This window comes from Lontra canadensis, unplaced genomic scaffold (assembly GCF_010015895.1).
Source record: "Lontra canadensis isolate GAN:19392208 unplaced genomic scaffold, GSC_riverotter_1.0 scaffold179, whole genome shotgun sequence".
In the NCBI taxonomy this organism is placed as follows: Eukaryota; Metazoa; Chordata; class Mammalia; order Carnivora; family Mustelidae; genus Lontra; species Lontra canadensis.
This window is the reverse complement of record NW_022631173.1, coordinates 4,618-29,064: the sequence shown is the minus strand read 5'-3', so window position 1 is coordinate 29,064 and position 24,447 is coordinate 4,618. Positions and strand designations below refer to the sequence as shown.

The 24,447-nt window shown below is 36.9% G+C and overlaps 1 protein-coding gene across 1 annotated transcript in view; it reads right to left on the bottom strand.

Moving 5' to 3' along the window:
• The window catches only part of FAF1 (Fas associated factor 1), a 278,132-nt gene extending 254,813 nt beyond the window's left edge, over positions 1 to 23,319 (bottom strand). Inside the window, exon 1 of the mRNA XM_032846635.1 lies at positions 23,231 to 23,319. The gene's annotated coding sequence lies outside the window, so the exon portion shown is untranslated. The remainder of the gene's footprint in view (positions 1 to 23,230) is intronic.
• Between the last annotated feature and the right edge of the window lie 1,128 nt (positions 23,320 to 24,447).

The window sequence follows — 24,447 nt, the reverse complement described above, 5'->3', positions numbered from 1 at the left end:
CCAAAGAATATAAGATTAATCAAAATGTGGTAATTAGTGGTGATAGTGATATATTGTGATCCATCAAGTAGTTTATAACAAAAGTGTCAAAACATAATTTTATACATGTAGACAAAATGGAAGAAAACAACAAAAAAATACATTCATTTACAGATACATTGATTTTTGTTTCATGAATTAGTGACCAAGTTTCTGACTGTTCATTAAATCAACTATAGAGAATACCTGCAATTCTTTTTCAAAGTGGGATGTTAACGAGCTAATCTCAGTGGTCACCGACCTATCAATAGGCAGTAAACTATATAAATGGGTCTGGTACATCAATCCAATTAGATGTGTCATGAACTCCATCAATGCTTTAATTGGGGACAAGTTTCTTCTTTCATCCAGGATGCATAACTTCAGGGAAATGTCTTCTTCTTAAAATGAGCCACTTTTCAGTAACCCCTTATTAAGAAACATTTACCAAACCAATACTTCATAATTTTACTTTTACAAACTCTAATAATACTAGTCATTTGAATTAAATTTAAGTTGAAGAGCAATTACAATAATGTACTGGAAACATTGCTTATATTCATTTATTCTTGAGAAATGAGTTACTCTAAGAATGATATGTCAAATTAATATCAATTAAAATTATTAAAAACACTGGTAAAATATTCCCATAGGTAACTATCCTTTGTAAAAACAACAACAAAAAAGTTATTTTGTAAAGCATTTTGGAAGAAAAAATTAATTGATCCTTTAAGAACAATGACTTGCATATATGAAATTTTCAGAAAACTGTCATATATAGGCCATTTAAGGTCTTTCTTCCTACCACACTGCTAAAATCTCATGAATATTGATCAATAAAAAGCCACCATGAGAAGACACTTCATAAACACCATTTCAAATGACATTTCAGCAAATTATTTAAAAGTGAAGTCCATTGTGGCTTTTTTCCCCTAGTCTGAAAATAAAAATACTTAGCCAAAAAAACTCCCCCATTGAAAGCTGTTTATTTCTTCCTAAAGGGGCTATATCACTTTGTCTTACCCACTTAAAGGATTTATTGAACATATACTTTACACATGAACTAGGCTGAAATGAGACTATGTTTAGGACCATATTCACCCTGACCTTTAGAGCAGTGCTCAGAGGCACTATGAGTGGTTTGGAGTTAGTTAAGAGTTCTATGATAGCCAAGTCCTGGCTCACGCATTAACTAGCTCTGTGACCTGCCCAGCGCTCTTATTTGTTATTATTTATTATTTATTATGTGTATTAACAATACACATAATAATGTGTATTAATAATAATCTGTATTATTATTATTATTTATTATGTGTTCTTATTTAATCACCTTGTCTCTTTCCAGAGCCCTAGGAAGCAAAATTATCAACCTGATCATTCTGGGTGAAGAAGCCAAGGCCTAATAGACTATTTAACTTCTTTCTGTACCTCAGTTCTCCCAATCATAAAATGGGACTGGATTAGATGGCTTCTTTAACGCCCTCCAAAGAGGATATCCTTGAGCTTTCCTCTCATTCTAAGTCAGAGCTCTTATAGGTATGACTCTTCTTGCACTAAGAGAATATACCAAAAATGAAAAGAGCAAGATATACACAAAAGAGTGAAAAACATTATAAGGAGTAACATCTGTACAGAGAATGTGAAGGGTTTGGGGAAACAGAAGTAGAATGAGAGTTAGTTGAAGGCATTCTCGGAAAGTCCTCCAAATAACTAAGTTCCACAAATTATCTTTCCTATTTGGGATAATGGGGGCAGACGAGTGTCTGGAATGGTCTCAGTATAGGGTGGGACAGACTGGAATGAGAAAAAGAAAAAGGTATCCTATGTTTATATGAATATCAATACACCTCTTAGCTAGACCTAAGGCTAGGAGCACAGGTAGATACTTATGACCAGAACTGCTGGATGGTTACAAGAAGCTACAGACAGAGGAGGAATACTTCAGTCTTTCCCTTATCATACCACGTTTAATGGGTATAGTGAGACACATATCAAATATGGAGTTAGAGACCTCAAGGATCCTGAGAAGAATGTTTCATCTGCTTTTCTTCAAATTTCTCCCTCTGCTCATAAGGGTATCCTATTTCTGCCCATGCCACTTCTTCTGACAAAGGGAAGTTTAAATGAGAACACTTATAGCATTTTTCCCTATTCTAGACTTGTTTGTCCCAAAGGAAGAGAAGACACTATTACAATTATTCACAAGCTGACCCTGTGCTAGATTAGGTTTCACAGAAGGCAGGGACTAAAACCCAGCAGCTTCTCTTTTACTTATGCCCTAGTGCACTGAATTCCCTCCTACTTCTTACCCTCTGTGGTAGATAGACCCAAACAAAGTTTGCTATGAGCTCTCTAAGCTATTAATCCTACTGTAAGTGAGTTGGTGAGACAGGCCTATTGCACCAGGATATCAGGCTCTAAAGACCCAGTCTTAACTCTTTCTACAGGCTACCTAAGTACATAGTTCCTAAGATTTAGATCTAGAGTGAAAGGTAAAAGACTCCACTTAGCATTCAAGTATAAACCACATGTTCACTTTGTGATAGGTGCTCAGCGGATGCAAAGGGTAGAATTCTAGGTGGGTCACTGTGGTCTCAGGATTCCAGGAGACACAGAACAAAGGAGGGTGCTTGAACCAGTAGAGTGCCCAAGCAATGGAGAGAGGAAACTGGGTACAGTCAGCAAGACCAGGAGGGGACTCTCAGCTCGTGTTGCCCAAAATGGCAAGCCAGTTGGGTGACTGCTCTCTGCCTAAACACATGAAAATGACTGAAATATGTGGGCTGTTTACCATCTCCTGGGAGGGACGAAACAGCTGCACCCACAACTGGGTCACAGCTCTCAGGGTGGCAGTGGCCCCGGAAAGGACAGCAGGGTCACCCTCAGCCATGGCCTGGGAGCAGCAGAGTAAGGTACGGTGCACAAGCCCACAACCACACTCAGTCCCAAGTCATACAAAGGGCAGTGACATGCACGAGTCCCTCAGACTCTCCTTGGGAGGATTATAGTGGGCATGCACCACAAGAGTCTGTAGAATTTGGCACATGCAAAGGTGAAGACTGCTCCTTACTGAAGAGGGGGGACCTCGATCTTTTGGCTCTGGGCCAGAGATTCAAGCACAGCCATTTTTATTCTGATCCTCTATAAAGAAGAGCAGAAAACCTCCAGGGAACAAAAGCCACACAGAAAACCAGCTTACACTGAGCCCAGCCCCCTGGCAAGGGGCAGTGCAACTCCACCCAGGCAAAGACACCTGAGAAGCAGCACAGCAGGCCCCTCCCCCAAGAAGACAATCTGGAAGAATAGGTGCAAACTAGGTTACTGATCCCACAAGACTGTAAAAATCCATCATCAGGGGAAATAATATATTGAACTTGAGGGTTTTTTTCTCACAATTCAGTTTCTTTCACTCTAAAATTTTCCATTTCTTTATTTTAACTTTTTCCTCTTTCAACTAGTTTCTTACTTTACCAACTTATGTTTTTAAGTTACTTATTTTTTAAATCTACATTTAACAGATATGTGCTTCATTTTAGGCCTTTTTTCACTCTATCCAATTTTATTTTTGTATATAGATAAGTTTTGCTATCTTTGCAATTTGGGGAGGGTCTTCTAACACACAGACCAAATTTTACTCAGGAAAAAGTGGATCACCCTGCTTTGTCCACTCTGTGAGATTTTAGTCTCTCCCCTACAACCTACCTTTTTCCCCCTCTTTTTTCTTGTTTGTTCTGTTTTGATTTTTGTTTGCTTTTCTGTTTTGGTTTCCAACTGCCTCAGATTTGTCTAGGGTATACATTCCCTGGGTAGGGATTGATATTTTGGACTCTGCTCACTCACTCACCCATTCTTCTCTGGGCAAAATGACTAGAGGGAGGAATTCACCACAAAAGAAATAACCAGAGTTAATATTCTCTGCCACAGAACTAATTGATATGGATATAAGTAAGATGTCAGAGATGGAATTCAGGATAGCAATAACTAAGTTAACAGCTGGGTTTGAAAAAGCATAAAAGACAGTAGAGAATCTTTAAGTGCAGAAATCAGAGCTAATCAGGCCAAACTTAAAAATGCTATAACTGAGATGTAGTCTACATTGGATGCTTTAACAGTTAGGGTGAATGAGGCAAAAGAGAGAGTAAGTGATCTAGAAGAAAGGCTGATGGGAAGGAAGTAGAGGAAAAGACAGAAAGACAACTCAGAGGCTATGAAGAAAGGCTTCAAGAACTTAATGATGCTTTGAAACAAACAAATGTCAGAATTATTGGTGTGCCTAAAGGGGAGGAGAGAGAGAGAGAGGGGGAAAGAAGATATATTTCAGCAAATCATTCCCTAATTGGGGGAAGGAAACAAGCATTCATTTCTGAGAGGCAGAGAGGACCCCTCCTAAAACTAATAAAAACAGATCAACACCTGACATATAGTAATGAATCCAGGAAATTTTATGGTAAAAGAGGCTATCCTAAGAGCAGCTCGAGACTAGAGATTCCTTAGGTACAGGAGGAGGAACATCAGACTAACACACCTATCCACAGAAACCTGGCAGGTCAGAAAGGAATGGCATGATATATTTGGGGTACTAAATGAGAAGAACATGCCGCTAAGAATTTTTTATCCAGCAAGGTTGTCATTTGGAATGGAAGGAGAGGTAAGAGCTTCCAGGACAGACAGAAACTGAAAGAATATGGGACTACCAAGGCAGCCCTGCAAGAAATATTACAGGGGATCCTGTGAGCAGAGACAGACCCCAAGAGTAACACAGACCAGAAAGAAGCAGAGACAATCTACAGAAACAGGGACTTTACAGGCAATACAATGGCATTAAATCCATATCTTTCAATAGTTACTCTGAATGTAAATGGGCTAAACGCTACAATCAAAAGACACAGGGCATCAGAGCAGATAAAAAAGCAAGGCCTATCCATATACTGTCTACAGGGGATTCATTTTAGACCTAAAGACACCTCCACACTGAAACTGAAGGAGTGGAGAACCATTTACCATGCTAATGGACCTCAAAAGAAAGCTGGAGTAGCAATCCTCATATTAGATAGATACACTAGATTTTAAGCCAAGACTATAGGAAGAGATGTAGAAGGACACTATATCATATTTAAAGGGTCTATCCAGTAAGAAGATTTAACAACTGTAAAAATTTATGTCCCCAACATGGGAGCAGCCAATTACATAGACCAGTTAATAACCAAAGTAAAGAAACACATTGATAATAATACATTAAGAGTAGGGGACTTCAACACCCACTCACTGAAATGAACGGATCATCTAAGCAGAAGATCAACAAAAAACAAGGGCTCTGAATAACACATTGGACCAGATGGACTTCACAGTTTTATCTGAACATTCTATCCTAAAACAACAGAATACTCATTCTTCTGAAGTGCACATGGAACTTTTTCCAGAATAGATCAAATACTGGGTCACAAATCAGGTCTCAACCAATACCAAAAGACTGAGATTATTCCCTGCATATTTTCAGACCACAGTGCTTTGAAACTTGAACTCAATCACAAGAGGAAATTTGGAAGGAACTCAAACACTTGGAGGTTAAAGAGCATCCTGCTAAAGAATGAATGTGTCACCCAGGAAATTAAAGAATTTAAAAAACTCATGAAAACTAATGAGAATGAAAATACATTAGTTCAACACCTCTGGGATACAGCAAAGGCGGTCCTAAGAGGAAGTACACTGCAGTACAAGCCTCTCTCAAAATATTAGAAAAAATCCCAAATACACGAGCTAACTTTACATCTAAAGGATCTGGAGAAAGAACAGCAAATAAAGCCTAAACCAAGCAGGGGAATTTCATTTCAATGCAATAGAAACGAGTAGAATAGTAGAACACATCAGTAAAACTAGAAGCTGGTTCTTTGAAAGAATTAATAAGATCAATAAACTTTTAGCCAGACTTAACAAAGAGAAAGGACCCAAATTAATAAAATCATGAATGAAGGGGGAGAGATCATAATGAACACTAACGAAATACGATTATAAAAACATATTCCAAGCATCTATACGCCAACAAATTGGGCAATCTGGAAGAAATGGATGCATTCCTGGAAACTTATAAACTACTGAAAGTGAAACAGGAAGAAATAGGAAATCTGAACAGACCCATAACCAATAAGAAAATTGAAGCAGTAATCAAAAAACTCCCAAAAAATAAGAGTCCAAGGCTGGATGGCTTCCAGGGGGAATTCTATCAAACATTTAAAGAAGCAATAATACCTATTCTACCACAAAGCGGTTTCAAAAAATAGAAAGGGAAAGAAAACTTCCAAACTCATTCTATAAGGCCAGCATTACCTTAATCCCAAAACCAGATAAAGACATCATTAAAAGGAGAACTATGTACCAATATCCCTGATGAACATGGATGCCAGATCAATAGGTTCCAACAGTATATTAAAAGGATTACTCACCATGACCAGGTGAGATTTATTCTTGGGATAGAAGGGTGATTCAACATTCACAAACCAATCAACATGATAGATCACATTAATAAAGAAAACACAAGAACCATATATGATCCTCTCTTGATCCCCCCCCAAAAAAAGAAAAAAAAATCTGACAAAATACAGTATCCTTTCTTGATTTAAACTCTTCAAAGTGCAGGGATAGAGAGAACATACCACAATATCACAAAAGCCTTCTAGTGAAAAGCCCACAGTGAACTCAATGGGAAAAAACTGAGAGCTTTTCCCTTAAGGTCAGGAACAGGACAGGGATGCCCATTCTCACCATTATTGTTCAACATAGCACTAGAAGTCCCAGCCTCAACAGTCAAACAACAAAAAGAAATAAAAAGTATTCAAATTGGCAAAGAAGAAGTCAAACTCTCACTCTTCACAGGTGACATGATACTTTATGTGGAAAACCCAAAAGACTCCACCCTCAAATTGCTAGTACTCATACAGCAATTCAGCAACATTCAGGATGCAAAATCAATGTACAGAAATCAATTGCATTTCTATACACTAACAATGTGACTAAAGAAAGAGAAATCAAGGAATTAATCCCATTTACAACTGCACCAAAAACCATAAGATACCTAGGGCTAAACCTAACCAAAGATGTAAAGGATCTGTACTCTAGAAACTACAGAACACTTAAGAAAGAAATTGAGGAAGACACAAAGAGAGGGAAAAACATTCCACGCTCATGGATTAGAAGAATAAGCATTGTGAAAATGTCTATACTGTCCAGAGCAATCTACATATTCAATGCAATCTCTATCAAGATACCATCAGCATTTTTCACACAGCAGGAACAAACAATCCTAAAATTTGTATGGAACCAGAAAAGACCTAAAGTTGCCAGGAGATTGAAGAAGAAAAGCAAAGCTGGGGGCATCACAATACCTAACTTCAAGATATATTACGAAGCTGCAAACCGCCAGACACATGATACTGGCATAAAAACAGACACATGGGGTGCCTGGGTGGTTCAGTCGTTAAGCGTCTGCCTTCAGCTCAGATCATGATCCCAGAGTCCTGGGACTGAGTCCCGTATCAGGCTCTCTGCTCGGCAGGAAGCCTGCTTCTCCTTCTCCCACTCCCCCTGCCGTGTTCCCTCTCTTGCTGCATCTCTGTCAAATAAATAAATAAAATCTTTAAAAACAAACAAACAAAAACGAACACACAGATCAATGGAACAGAATAGAGACCTCAGAAATGGATCCTCAACTCTATGGTCAACTAATCTTCAACAAAGCAGGAAAGATTATCTAATGGGAAAAAGTCTCTCAAATAAATGGTGCTGGGAAAATTGGGAGAGCCACATGCAGAAGAATGAAACTTCACCATTTTCTTAAACCATACTCAAAATGGATCAAAGACCTAAATGTGAGATAGGAATCCATCAAAATCCTAGAGGAAAACACAGGCAGTAACTTCTTTGACTTTAGCCACAGCAACTTCTTGCAAGACACATCATAAAGGCAAGGGGAACAAAAGCAAAAGTGATCTATTGGGACTTTATTAGGATAAAAGCCTTGTGCATGGCAAAGGAAATAGTCAACTAAAAGGCAATCTACGGAATGGGAGAAGGTATCTGCAAATGACAGTACAGATAAAGGGCAGGTATCCAAGATCTATAAAGAACTTCTCAAACTCAATACCCAAAAAACAAAAAATCCAGTCAAGAAATGTGCAGAAGACATGAACAGACACTTCTCCAAAGACATACAAATGGCCAACAGACACATGAAAAAAATGCCCCACATCACTTATCATCAGGGTAATACAAATCGAAATCACAATGAGATACCACCTTATACCAGTTAGAATGGCTAAAATGAACAAGACAGGGAATAACAAATGTTGGCAAGGATGCAGAGAAAGGGGAACCCTCTTACACTGTTGGTGAGAATGCAAGTTGGTACAGCCACTCTGGAAAATGGTATGGAGGTTTCTCAAGATGTTACCCTATAACCCAGCATCTACAGTACTGGGTATTTACCCCAAATATACAGATGTAGTGGAAAGAAGGGGCACCTGTACCCCAAAGTGGTTCACAGCAGCAATGTCCACAATAGCCAAACTGTGGAAGGAGCCAACATGTCCTTCAACAGATGAATGGACAAAGAAGATGTGGTTTGTACATACAATAGAATATTATTCAGCCATCAGAAAATGAATACCTACCATTTACCTACCATTAGATTGACATGGATGGAACTGGAAGGTATTATATTAAGTGAAATAAGTCAATTAGAGAAAGACAATTATCATATACAGTTTCACTCATATGTGGAACATAAATAGTGCAGAGGATCATAGAAGAAGAGGGGGAAAACTGAACGGGAAGAAATCAGAGAGGGAGGCAAACCATGATAGACTTTTGACTCTGGGAAACAAACTGAGGGTTAGAGAAGGGGAGGTGGGTGAGGGGATATAGTAACTGGGTGATGGGCATTAAAGGAGGGCATGTAATGTGATGGGCACTGGTTATTATACGCAACTAACGAATCATTGAACACTACATAAAAAACTAATGATGTACGATAAAAATAAATAAATAAATAAATAAGCCAACCAACCAACCACATGTTCTATTGTGTGCTCATCTGGCTATTAAAGCAGTTTTGTTTTTTAATTTAAATACTAATTTTTATATGTATAATCCACTGACTAGAACCCTAGAGAAAAGGAAAAATGAGTGGCACCACAGATGCCTAAGAATCTAGAAGACTCTCTTTATTTTCTGGTAGTATCTGAGGCCAAGAGCAGAAGAGTGACCTGTCTATCTACAGTCATACAATGATTCTGTGGCAGAGCTGGGGCTACAACTCAAATACCTTGACTCATTACTCCTCAATTACTCCCCACAGCACCCAGTGGAAAATATAACACCCTCCTCTTGCTTAATTCAAGACTACTGTTATCTGCTTTCCTACCAATGGTTTTCCAAGGGCCAAAAAAAAAAAAAAAAAAAAAGCCATATATATTAACACCAGTGGTTTACTCAACTATCACAAGATTCCCAATTAGCACCCTGGTTTTACCCCTGCTTGTACAATAGCAATTAATTCAAAGCCATAGTTAACGGAAACTTCACAACTCAGAGGCCACATAAGCAGACCATATGTTTGACTTCATGACCAGAGCTCAAAAACACCCTCATAAAAGTCCTCTCTGAGGATGTGACATTTGAGCAGAGGACTGACTAAAGTAAAGAAATAAACTAAATTGATTATTGATGGAAGATCATTCCAGGCAGGGGAATAGGCAAATGCCCTGAAGTGGAAGCACATTTAGAATGTTTAAAGAAGAGGTGGGACACCTGGCTGGGTCAGTCAGTTAAGCCACTGCCTTCGGCTCAGGTCACGATCCCAGGGTCCTGGGCCTGAGTCCAGTGTGGGGCTCCTTGCTCAGCGGGAGCCTACTTCTCCCTCTGCCTGCTCTGCCTGCCGCTCCCCCTGCTTGTGCGCTCGCTCTCTCTCTCTCTCTCTCTCTCTCTGACAAATAAATAAATTAAATTAAATTAAAAAAAAAAATAAAGAAGAGCAAGTAGGCCAGTGTGGCTGGCAAGCTATGAGCCAGAAGGAGAGTGATAAAAGATGAAATGAGGGAGAAGGTCAGGAACAAGATTATGTAAATTCTTCATGGGTCATAGCAAGGAACTTGGATTTTTATCCTAATTGTGATGAAAAGCTAGTAGAGGGGTTTGAGCAGGGAAGAAATATAATCAAGTTATATTTTTCAAAAGAGGGCTATTGTTTCCTTTAAATCTTATAATACCATTTGAATTTGGAGAGAGATGCCATTTGAAGGTATGGATTAGGGACAGAGGAAAAAGAGATGATTAAATGGTAAAGCTGAGAGTGGGCAAAGAAAAGTTTACCCACTCATTTTTACTATCTCTGGTTACAAGTTGAGGTAATTTTTTCTTACATTATCTTTTTTTGGTTTTGGTATCAAGATTCTAATGAGCATTATAACATAAGATAAGTAGCAAGACCTCTGGGAAGAATTTAAGATTGGGATACTCTCATGAAAATTTGGTAAGATTTCATCATGGAAATCCTCTGGGGTAGAGAGAGTGGGAAGGAGTGGCATATCAAATTTTTGACTGTTAATTCAGTTTCTTTAATGCTTACCATTTTTTTTCAGGTTATCTGTTTCCTTCTTGTACTAATTTTAGTACTTTTAATTTTATATAAAACTCTCCATTTCTTTAAATTTCAGGATTTTCTTATATAAAGATACATATTTTTATTATTATTTATATGTATTTATTTTTGTTTAAAACAATTTATTAATTTCTTTTATGTTTAGTATTAATTTAATAGCTACTTTATTAATTAAGAAATCTCTTCTGAATCTATGACTAAATCCCCTTTTTCATACCTGAATTTTTATTTGTACTTACTCTTATTTTTTCCTGGCTTGGCTTTCTAAGCAAAAAGTTAATTTGCTGTAGATTACCTTCTATCAGTAATTTCTGCTACTTAATCTTTCTTTCCTTCTATTTTCTTCTGACTTACTCTGTTGTTATTTCTCTATTTTCTTAAATTGAACAATTCAATTGTTTTCTATCTTTCTTGTCTTCTAATTAGTGGACTTAAGATTACACATTTGCCTCTAGGTACCACTTTTTCCTGTATTCTAAGTTTTAGTATCTAGAACTCTCATTGTGTTCACTTCTTAATATCTAGTGTTTTTTATTATTTTTTTAATTTTAATTTCAATTTTATTTATTTATTTATTTATTATTATTATTTATTATTTATATTATTTATATTATTATATTATTTATTTTTATTATTATTTCATTTTGACCCATAATTTTGAAATAAATCATTTGAAGTAATCTAAATATATGGAGAATCTCAGAGATATCTTTTATTATTACTTCACCTCTAATTTAATTGCATAATGGTCAGAGAATGAGGTCAGTATGATAGTGATTCTTTGATACTGGTGTTGTGTTCTAGTAATGGCCAATTTTCATATGTATTCCATTTGTATTTGACTTGGCTATTCAAATCTTCTATAGTCTGCAAAAATATGTTGCTTAATTTATTAGTTTCTGAAATATGTTTGTATTTGATTGTGGCTGCTCTATTTCTTCCTGTAATTCTACCAATTTTGCTGATTTGTACACGTAAGTTCACGACTGACCTATCTTCTTGGTAAATGGCCCTCATTACTATTTGCCTTAAATTCAACTTTATGTGATACTAATATTGCTATATATTCTTTTAACTAATATTTAGCTAGAATATAATTTTCTGTCCCTTTATTTTCCCTTTTCTATGCCATTTCTCCAAAAGATGATTCTCTGGGGTGCCTGGGTGGCTCAATTGGTTAAGCAACTGCCTTTGGCTCAGGTCGTGATCCCAGAGTCCCAGGATCAAGTCCCGCATTGGGCTCCCAGTCTGCTTCTCCCTCTGACCTTCTCCCCTCTCATACTCTCTCTCACTGTCTCTCTCTCAAATAAATAAATGAAAGATCTTTTAAAAAAATAGGTGATTCTCTGGTGAACAACATACAGTGGACTATTTTTAAAACCCTATTTGAGAGCTTTTAAAAGGAGTTTAATACTTTACTGAGATTTAAATATACATGATTTTTTTTTTGCTGTCATATTTTCTGCTCTCTACTCTGTTTTCCTGTGCTCCTTTATCATATTACTGCTTACTGATGTATTGACTAAGTTTTCCCATTTTTTTTCTTTCTAGAAGTATGCAGGTTATTTTTCTTTTCTCACTTCTAGACATATGACTTTGAATTACATGTGGATACACACCAGTGAAAAGCTCCACTGGCAACTAGGACATATGGGTTGATTAAACAGACTATGTGTCATCTATACATATTTGGAAAATGAAGGACTAAGTAGATATCAGAGTAGTTACAGGGAGAAATTACAGTAGCAGAGACTGCTGAGAACAGAACTCTTAGGAACGCCAACCTTTAGAGCAGATGAAAAGAGGCGCTTACTGAATGAATCAACCTGAGTGGCAGACAGAACATTAAGAGTGAGTGGTATCCAAGCAAAATTCCTGTAAAGAGACAAATTAAGAAAAAGCCTAATACTTTATAAGCTACTTGAGGACGGAGCTTATTTTTATCCAGTATGTAATAATTAAATCCTTGGTGGACTAAATCTTATAATATGAAATGTGTATAATTAACAGGTTTTTTTTCTCTTTGCTAATTTTACTTTGACTTATAGTATAGTCTGAAGTGTTGCCATCGGGATACTGTTTTGCTTTTCTATTAATTAGTGAAATCTGATTAAGAAGTGTTTTTAGATAATTTTCAACTATTACATAGGTTATGAATAAGAGATTGCTCTTATATTCTTAGCTTGATATTCTGTTTTCTGAAAAATATAATTTATGTTAAAATAATTCTAAAAGTAAAAAATAAAATAATTCTAAGCATAATTATAGACATACATATCATAAATTTCTTTCTAGTGTTTTCTTTTTTCAGAAATTGTAAATATAAAAACAGATTCAATTACCAGGCACCCCCTAGTGGCAGTAAGATGAAAAAAAAAAATCTTATAGGACATGGTTTAAACTGTAGTGTTCTCTAGATCTACAGTTCTCACCAAACCTTGAGAATAAAATGGTTTGTCAGTAAACAATTTAAAAACATATCACAAGTTCAAAATAATTATAGTAATTAATTTAAGGTTCTGCATGGATTTTTTCAATTATATCCCATGAAATCAAATCAAATATACATCACCAAAAAAAAAGGGAAAATACTCTCTAGTTTTATGGAAAGATATATTAGATTAACACACTAAAATAAAAACAACTTGGATTTTAGTTAGATTTTAATAAAATGTGCATTAACATGATTTTTTCATTAATAGGAGCTTCTACATGTCCCTCCTCCTACTCCCCAGATACTCTGTGCTTTTATGACTTCTGTTTAGCTTTGAATTTTATTTGTCCTACTGTTCCAACAAAGGAAACAGCATCATTATAACTTGGCAAAAATCCATTAAGCCAGGTTGGAAGATCATGGCAGAGTAGAAGGACCTTAGGCTTGCCTTTTCCCAGGAATACAATTAGATAATTATCAAATCATTCTAACCCCAGAAATTCATCTGAAGACTGGGAGTACAAACTCTACAACTAAAGGTAGAGAAGAGGTTACATGAAAGAAGGTAGGAAGTGTGGAGATACAGTTTGGGAGAAAAACAGACTATGGCCACCACAGTGAGGAGGAAGCCTGGGCCCTGGAAGAGGGTGACTAGCACACAGGAGAGCAAAAGAGGAAAATCAATCCCCATAGCAGATGGCTGGGAAAGCAAGAATAGCCGAATTTCATGATTTCTTGCAACAAGTGGACCTAAAGCCTGGAGTTTTAAGGGTCCGCAGACTTGGCTGGAATAGAACCCAGAGGGCATTAAGCTACTCTTGGAAAGACGGCAGGCAAACAACCCAAGGGCAAAGAGTAGAAACAGTGATCTGAAGAGCTCCTGGGGGACACAGTGGGTAGGCTGTTTGCTCATTTTGGAGAACATCCCAGAGAAGGAGCATTCATGGAAAGGCGACTCCAGAACAAAGGAACTGGCCAGCACCATTTCACTACCTGCCCCTCAGCATGACCACAGGGCCACCTGTAGGAACAAGGACAGCATGGACACCTGCTACCTAACTTGATTACACCAAGCCACACACCACCCCCATGCTCCAGAATAATCACCCTTCCCAATCATGCTTGCATCAGTCCACTGTGGCAGTCTCCAGCTCCAGAAGACAGCCCAAACCTGTGCTCACACCGTGTCTCCAAACATGGGAGTTTTGTGGAGCCTCAGTTCCATGGTGGTGGTGACAGGTCTCATTTCACAAATATACCAGAGCACACCTCATTTAGAAGTGCTACATTCAGGCCAAGGATCAAACACTGCCCACAACAGGCAAAGAGAGCCTCTACAGACAACTGACCTGAAGATAAAGCAGGCAGGACAAAACAACAGAGCACAGCCAGCACACAATGGAGACACTTCTGCAAGTGCCAGGCCCTGGAGAACAGGAGAGACAATACTGCATGGCATTAGAGGGCTTCTTAATAAAGCCATTACCCTCAAGAAGAGCAGATACTGATGACTCCTAACACACAAGAACAGGCACAGAGACTTAGACAAAATGAGACGACAGAAATATTTATCCCAAATTAAAGAACAGGACAAGGCCAGAGCCAGAGATCTAGGTGAAACAGATAAAAGTAACATGCCTGGTAGAGAATATAAGGTAGTGATCATAAGGATTCACTCTGGACTTCAGAAAAGACAGAGGACATGAATGAGATCTTTAACACAGAGATAAGTAATAACATAACAGAGATAAAGTGATCAATAAACAAAATGAGAAACCTACTTCATGGAATGAATAGCAATGAACAGCTTCTGGGAGAAGCAGAGGAACAAATTAATGACCTAGAAGACAAAAGTAGTAAAAAGCAATCAAACCAAACAAAAGAGAGAAAAAAGAATTACACAAAACAAGAAAAGACTTGGAGAACTCAGTGACTAAATCAAAGGTAATAACATTCATATACAGGAATCCCAGAAGAAGAAGAGAGAAAAGGGGGCAGAGAAATTATTTGAAGAAATGATAGCTGAAAACAGAGGTGCTTGGGTGGCTCAGTCAGTTACACGTCTGCCTTCAAGTCATAATCCCAGGGTCCAGGGATTGAGCTCTATGTCGGGCTCCCTGTTCAGTGGGGGGCCTGCTACTCCCTTTCTTTCTCCCTCTGCCCCTGCTCATAATCTCTCTCTTGCTATCTTTCTCTCAAATAAATAAATAAATAAATAAATTTTTTAAAAAGACCTGAAAACATCCCTTATCTGGGGAAAGAAACAGGAGAGGCACAGAAAACTCCCATTAAAGTCAATAAAAGCAGATTCACACCAACACATAATTAAAGGATGGCAAAATACTGTAATGAAGAAAGTTTTTAAAAGCAGCAAGAAAAAGAAGACAATAACGTACATGGGAAACCCATAAGGCCAACAGGGGATTTTTCAGCTGAAACTTTCTAAACCAGAAGAGAGTGGCATAATATATTTGAAAGTGCTGAATGGAAAAAATCTGCAGCCAAGAATACTATACTCATCAAATGGGAGATATAAAGAGTTTCCCACACAAACTAAAATGAAAGGAGTTCAAGACCACTAAGCCAGCCTGCAAGAAATATTAGAAGGGGCTCTTTGAGTGGAAAGGAGAGACCTAAAGTGAAAGTATAACAGCAGGAAACAGAAGAGTAGTAAAAATTAATATTTCTGTAAAAAGCCAGTCAATGGAACTCATAATATAATAGAATGTAATATATAACACCATATACCTCAAATGTGGGAAGGAGTAAAAAAATGGGTTCAAACTTAAATGATGATCAACTTAATATAGATTGCTGTATGAAGAAGATGTTGTATATAAAGCTTATGGTAACCACAAATCAAAAAGTACTAATATATATATGCAAATAATAAAGAGAAAGAAATCAAAATATATCACTAAAGAAAACCATGAAAGAAAGACAAGAAAGGATCAGAGAAAATCTTCAGAAACACCCACAAAACAAGTAACAAAATGACAACATATAAATGGAGTAAATGCTCCAATCAAAAGATAAAGGGTGGGGCGCCTGGGTGGCTCAGTGGGTTAAGCCTCTGCCTTCGGCTCAGGTCATGATCTCAGGGTCCTGGGATGGAGCCCCGCATCAGGCTCTCTGCTCAACAGGGAGCCTGCTTTTCCCCCTCTCTCTGACTGCCTCTCTGCCTACTTGTGATCTCTCTCTCTCTGTCACATAAATAAATAAAATCTTAAAAAAAAAAAAAGATAAAGGGTGATGGAATGGATTAAAAAAAAGTGACCCATTTATAGGATGCCTGGAAGAGACTCATTTTAGACCTAAAGATGCCCAAACAAACACTGAAGGTGAGGGGATGGAAAAACATTTATCATGAAAGTCGATGTCAAAAGAAAGCCACAATAGCAATACTTATATCAAACAATGTAGCCTTTAAAACAAAGACTGTAACAATAGATAAAGGAGGACACTATATAATAATAAAGGGGACAATCAAACAAGAAGATATAACAAATACAAATATTTATGTACCCAATATGGGAGCACCCAATGCATCAAACAATAACAAACATAAAGGAATTAATCAATAAAAATACAATAATAGTAGGAGACTTTAACACCCCACTTACATCAATGGACAGAAGGAAACAATGGCTTTGAATGACACACTGGACCAGAGGGATTTAACAGATATATTCAGACCATTTCATCCTAAAACAGCAGACTACACATTCTTTTCAAGTGTACATGGAACACTCTCCAGCATAAATCACATATTAGGCAAAACAAAACAGGCTACATCAAATTTAAAAAGAAGTCATACCGTGCATCTTTTCTGACCACAAGACTATGAAACTAGAAATCAACCACAAGAAAAAATATGGAAAGACCACAAATACATGGAGGGGTTAAATAACATGCTACTAAACAATGAATGGGTCAACAAAGAAGTAAGAAGAAATAAAAAAAAAGTACATGGCAACAAATGAAAATGAAAACACAATGGTTCAAAATCTTTGGGATACAGCAAAAATGGTTCTAAGAGGAAGTTCACAGCAATACGGACCTACCTCAGGAAGCAAGAAAAATCTCCAATAAATGACTCAACCTTAGACCTAAAGGACCTAGAAAAAGAGCAAAAAACAAAACCTAATGACAGCAAAATGAAGGAAATAATAAAGATTAGGACAAATAAATGATATAGAAACTTAAAAAAGAACAGAAAAGATCGATGAAACCAGGAGCTGGTTCTTTGGAAAAAATCAGTAAAACTGATAGGCCTCTAGCCAGACTCATCAAGGAAAAAAAGGACCCAAATAAATTAAATCACAAGTGAAAGAGGAGAAATAATGAAGACTACAGAAATATAAACGATTATAAGAGAATATTATGAAAACTATATGCTCACAAATTGGATAACCCAGAAGAAATGGATAAATTCCTAAAAACAAATAACCTACCAAAACTTAAACAAAAGAAATAGAAAATTTGAGCAGACTGATTACCAGTAATGAAATTGAAACAGTAATCAAAAAACTCACAACAAACAAAAGTCTAGGAACAGACAGCTTCAAAGGCAAATTCTACCAAACATTTGAAGAAGTGCTAATAACCTATTCTCAAACTACTCCAAAAAAACAGAAATGGAAGGAAAATTTCTAAACTCATTATATAAGGCCACCAGCATTACCCTGATAACAAAACCAGATAAAAATACCACACCAAAAAAGAGAAAGAGAGAGAGAGAGAGAGAACTACTGGCCAATATCTTTGATGAACATAGATACAAAAATCCTCAAAAGGATACTAGCAGACCAAATCCAACAATACATTACAAATGTCATTTACCACAATCAAGTAGGATTCATTCTTGGGCTGCAAGGATGGTTCAAAATTTGCAAATTAATCAACATGATACACCATATCATAAGAACCATATGATCATTTCAAGGATAAGAACCATATGATCATTTCAATGAATGCAGAAAAAGCACTGGACAAAGTACAACATTCATTCATGATAAAAACCCTCAGGGGCACCTGTGTGGCTCAAGGGGTTAAGGCCTCTGCCTTCGGCTCAGGTCATGATCCCAGGGTCCAGGGATCGAGCCTCACATTAGGCTCTCTGCTCCGCAGGGAGCCTGCTTCCTCTTTTTTCTCTCTGCCTGCCTCTCTTCCTACTTGTGATCTCTGCCTGTCAAGTGGATAAATAAAATCTTAAAAAAAAAAAAAACCTCAAAAAGTAGGTTTAGAGAGAACATACAAAAGGCCATATAGAACAAAACCACAGCTAACATCATCCTCAATGGGGAAAAACTGAGAGCCTTTCCCCTAAAGTCAGAAAAAAGACAAGGATGCCCACTCTCACCACTTCTATTCAACATAGTGCTCAAAGTCTTAGCCACAGCAATCAGACAACAAAAATAAATACAGCCCCACATCAGGCTCCCTGCTCAGCAGGGAATCTGCTTGTCCCTCTCCAATTCCCCCTGCTTGTATTCCCTCTCTCGCTGGTCTCTTCTTCTCTCTGTGTCAAATAAATAAATAAATAAAATCTTAAAAAATAAATAAATAAAATGTCTATACTAACCAAAGCAATCTACACATTTAATGTAATCCCTATCAGAATACCACAAGCATTTTTCACAGAATTGGAACAAACAATTCTAAAATTTATATGGAACCACAAAGGGCCTAAACAGCCATAGCAACCTTGAAAAGGAAAAACAAATCTAGGGACATCACAATTCCAGAATTCAAATTATTTTACAATGCTGTAGTAATCAAAAGAGTATGTTACTGGGAAAAAAAAGACACAGATCAATGGAACAGAACAGAAAACCCAGAAATAAATAACACCTACATGGTCAATTAATCTATGGCAAAGCAGGAAAGAATATCCAATGGGAAAGACAGTCTCTTCAAAAATATTGATGGGAAAACTGGATGGCAACATGCAAAAGAAACTGAACCACTTTTCTACATCATACAGAAAAATAAATTCAAAATGGATGAAATACCTAAATGTGAGACCCGAAACCATAAAGATCCTAGAAGATAATACAGGCAATAACTTCTCTGACATTAGCCGTTGCAACTTTTTTCTAGGTATGTGTCCTGAGGCAAGAGAATCAAAAATTAAAATAAACTATTGGGATTGCATCAATATGAAAAGTTTCTGCAGAGTGAAGGAAACAATCAATAAAACCAAAAGGCAAACTTTCAGAATGGGAGGAAATATTTGCAAATGACATTATCCAATGAAGGCTTAGTATCCTAAATATAAAGAATTTGTACAACTCAACACCCAAACACCAGACATTTCTCCAAAGAAGATATACAGATGGCCAGCAAACACATGAAAAGATGCTCAACATCAGGGAAGAGCAAATCTAATCACCATATACTATCACGTCACACTTGTCAGAATGCCTAAAATCAAAAAACACGAGAGACAAGTGTTAACAGGGATGTGGAGAACAAAGAACCCTCCTGCACTGTTGGTGGGAATGCAAACTGGTACAGCCACTCTGAAAACAGTATGGACATTCCTCAAAACATTAAAAATAGAATTACTCTACAATCCAGCAATTGCACTACCGGGTATTTACCCAAAGAATACAAAAACACAAATTCAAAAGGATATATGCACCCATATATTTATAGCAGCATTATTTACAATGGCCAAGATATGGAAACAGCCAAAGCGTCCACTGATGATGAATAAAGAAGATGCAGTATATATATACAATGGAATATTATTCAGCCATAAAACAAAATGAAATCACTATTTGCAACAATGTGATGAGGCTAAAGAGTATAATGCTAAGCAAACTAAATCAGTCAGAGAAAAACATATGCCATATGACTTCACTGCTATGTGGAATTTAAGAAACAAAACAAATGAGCGAAGGAGAAAAAGAGAGAAAGAGTCAAAAACCAAGAAACAGACTCTTACCTGTAGAGAACAAACTAATGGTTATCAGAAAGGAGGTGGGTAGGGGGACGGCTTAAATAGGTGATGGGGCTTAAGGAGCGCACTATTGTGATTAGCTCCAGGTGATGCATGGAATTATTGAATTACTATATTGTACACCTGAAACTAACATAACATCATAGGTTAAATGGAATTAAAATAGAAACTTTGGAAGAGATTCATAAAGACCACTTAAGTGTTGTATTAAATACTCATTTGCCAATAAAACACTGCATTTCATAAGCACTATAGGGCCCTGCTTGCCTAGGAACTGAGCAATTTGACAATCAAAGGAAGGTCAGCCACATGGCAATGAAGAACAATTCCATTAGCCCAAGAAGACATTTTAATAAATCAATTTAATCATAAGACTAAAAAGCAATGGATTATAATCAATAATGTCTCCTATCTGCTCATAATTATGTGGACTACAGATTGGGTGACAGTGATTACACTCTGTTAACTAAACTACAAAAATAATGTCCTGACTAAATACAGAACCATACAAATAACTCCTTGTTTAACTTAATCTCATGTAGTGTTGATATCAACATTGCTATAAACACAAGGACTACAAGTACTGTTTGGCTGTTTGCAATGATGTACAAATTCAATCTCCCATTAATATGTGATCTTAATATGGAAAATGAACAGTGACTGATTCTTAACCTAACCTTAACAGTGATTAAATTCTTAACCCAAAATGAACTATTAACAGACTATCAAATACAATTACATTAGATTTAACTTTTTTTAAGTTCAGTGATTTCTACTTTGGTACAAGCCAAATTTAATTTTTTTGCTACTATCTACCTGTAATGGCATAATCTATAAGAAATATACATTTGGTCTTCTCCCCCAACCTCCACAAGAGTTCCCTAGAACCCTTGGAACTTTCTAAATGATAAGAGTATTACAGATGGAAGGAGAAGGGGGTCTTTTGTTATTCATAACAAGCCCCTTTCAGCCACACAAGAGTTTGCTCATGAGTTAATGACTATGAGAAAAACCCTCAGGATGAGGACTGGTTGCAAGGGAAAGCAAGCAAGTGATTAAAGGGCTGGAACTTTCAGCTACCTGCATTCTCCCTGCCTCCACATTTGTAGGGAGGGCGGAGGGGCTGGATGTTCAGTTAATTATTAATAGCCAATAATTTAGTCAATCCTGCCTATGCAATAAAGCCTCTATAAAAAAAACTCTAGCTGAAGTGTTTTATTTTTATTTTTTCTGGAAGTGTTTTAAAGAGCTTCCAAGTTGGTGAACAAGAATGCATCCATGCTGTGAGGGTAGCACTCCAAACTTTAAGCTCCTGTGCTCAAGACACTTCCATATCTTGTCCTATATATACCTGTTCACCTGGCTGTTCATTTATTTCTTTAAAATGTGTTTTGTAATAATTTGGTAATAGTAACTAGAGCACTTTTCCGAATTCTGTGAGCCATTTTAGCAAATTATCAAATCCAAGAAGGGGGCTATGAGAACCTCCACTGTATAACCGGTTGTTCAGAAGCACAGTAGACAACCTCGACTTGAAATAGTGTCCATTGTGGGAAGAGTCTTATGGAACTGAGCCCTGAACTTATGGGATTAGATGCTATCTCCAGGTAGCTGGTATCAGAATTTATTTAAATTGTAGAACATCAAGCTTCTATTGAAGAATTGCCCAGTGTGTGGGGAAAGAACCCCATACATTTGGTAGCCAAAACTGCTCTGTGAGCAGCATAGTAGAGAAAAACAGTAATTTTCTCCTCCTACTGTAAGGGCCTATTTAGCCAGAGCAGCCCCACCTTGGTTGAACAGCCATTTTGTTGTTTATGCAGTAAAACTTAAACTGCCCCTGCCCCCACCCCACCCCTCAGGGGAACTTACTTCAAAGCAAGATGGGGAAACCAGTCCCAGTTAACAAAGCCCAAATACAAGAGTGGGTCAGGTCAGGTGGAGGTAACGCCCAAACGCAGGGATGAGTCCGGTCAGGTGGAGACATCCAATCAGTAGAGCGTGCATACTGTCTCCCTAGCTACTAAGGAGTGTGGACCCCGCCTTTTGGGCTCCAATTCTGACCAAGGTGATAGGCTAGTTCAAATGTCTACTATAGGGTAAATTGTAATTCAATTGGTCACTTATGTGTGACCTAGCATGACTGTGCAGCTTTCTCTGTGTGTTATAATCTCACTGGCCACCTGTGTGTGGCCAGGCCCAACCACATGGCCTTTGCTCTATAAAAGTTAGTCTGTGAGGCAGGGAGGGGTCGCCCTCTCTGTAAGGGGCAGCCCCACTGGTCTGTTTGATGGTCAGTTTGATTCTTGATGCTTAGCGCAAAATAAAGCTTTGCTTGACCTTCGCTTTGTATCAGTCTTGCTCCTTTGACCATGGACCCATTATTGGGGGACCCAACACTACTATATAATAATAGAGATATTTAATACAGTAGGAAAAGTTTGAGAATATCCCAAGTTTAGGCACACAGGTCTCCCTACTAAACAAAATCACCAAGTAGTATTAAAAAAGAAGTAAATGTGTATAAAAACAGAAAAAATCTATAAACAACTTAAACATAGCTCTGGAATGATACTGTACTCACAAATATTATTACTCTATCATTAACATCATGTACTTTAGATCAGTTTGTTTCACTTAGCAATAATATCATATATAATTTAATATCAAAATCATTTACCATTCTATAAATGTCCCGAGTTTCACTGTGAATAATGAAAAAAGAACAAGATACTTTATTCCAAAAAGAGATAAAGTCTTAATAAAAATGCTGTATCAGTGCTTTTCAAGCTGTATTCTGCAGTGCCTGATGAATTTTCCTCAAAGGTTTGCCTTCTTTAGCCATGGGAGAAGCTAGAATTCCATTTTCTCAATCTCTTCCTTCCAACACTAGTCCTTCCCCATCAAAAAGAACACTATCATTTTTGACTATTTTTCCTATAATGGAGTTTTGCCAAAGATTTTCTTTGGAAAAAAATTCCACCACTAAAATCAAACTATCTAAACCAAATAGTTTGAAAGTTTATGTAGTTAATAGTTGTTGGTCAGTTAAAGCTTCAACAAGAGTTTGATTTGATTTCATTTTGGTATTTATATACAGCTTAAAGCAACTTAATAATCAAGCTTAATTTCAGATTCTCAGGAAAAGTAAAGACCTTACCCAGTATGACTAGATGATGAAGGTGGTGGCAAATCTGGTGTAAGGACATAAAGACTGTTGTTTTTTGGCAAATGTAGCGATTTTAAGACGGTCTGAAAAAGAAAAATAAAAGACAAACAAAAAATGACTGTTGTTGTACATTACTTTTCCCCTAAAGTTCTTAAAACTTTTCAATATTGTAGTTTTTTGAAACTTTTAACAATTTCCTAAACAGAATAATGCAGCACTATTAAAACCAAGTAACTTGTTTCTCCTATATATACCATAAATAAGCATAAATATGAACATTAGAAAATACAAATTCTTTAGTTCATGATTAGATACAATAGATAAGAACACAGTTGAGAGTCATTAATTTCTTCATTGAAGAAGTACACCCTTGAAACGAATATGCACTTCATTCCAGGATTATTTTAGCAAAAAATAGCAATGTGGGTTGTCAGAGATGGTAAGACCTAGAAAAGATCATAGGGAGCACCTCAACCTAATGACTTCATAGATGAGGAGTTGGGAGCCTGAGCAGTAAGGTGACTTGGATGATGTCTCTAGTTAAGTGTTATCTAGGTAACTTAACTCTTACTCCAGAGAATTTTTTTGTTAAAATGACCCATCTAGGGTGAAAAAACTACTCCTGGAATACACCTGAATTACATCTTGAAAACCATAGAAAAGTTCACTAAATTTTTTGGCCATAAAAGTTCACTAAATTTTTTGGCTGTAAAATTACTACATACCTTTCAAATTCCTAACTTGACAGTAAAAACTAACATAGTTCAAACCTTTTTTTTTTTTTTTTAAAGTAAGCTCCACACCCAGTGTGAAGTCCAACTTGAGGCACAAACTCACAACCCTGAGATCAAGACGTGAGCTGAGATCAAGAATTGAACAGTTAACTGACTCTGCCTCCCAGGTGCCCCTCAAACTTTTTTTTTGACAGCAAAATGCATTAAGAAACACATTTTTTATTTTTACATTATAATCCAGGGCATACATATTTATTCTACAGATATTTATTGAGCCACCTATTCTGTGTCAGGACTATTCCAAACACTGAGGATATAGTGGTAAACAGAACAGTCTAAATCCCCTGATCTCTCTTATAGAGCTTTACATTTTAGTAGGAATAAATAAGGTAAGTAAGCTATGTCACTGAATATTAAAAAGTGATAATTCTTGGACTAAAGACAGATCAGGGAAGGAGGGTAAGGAATATGGGG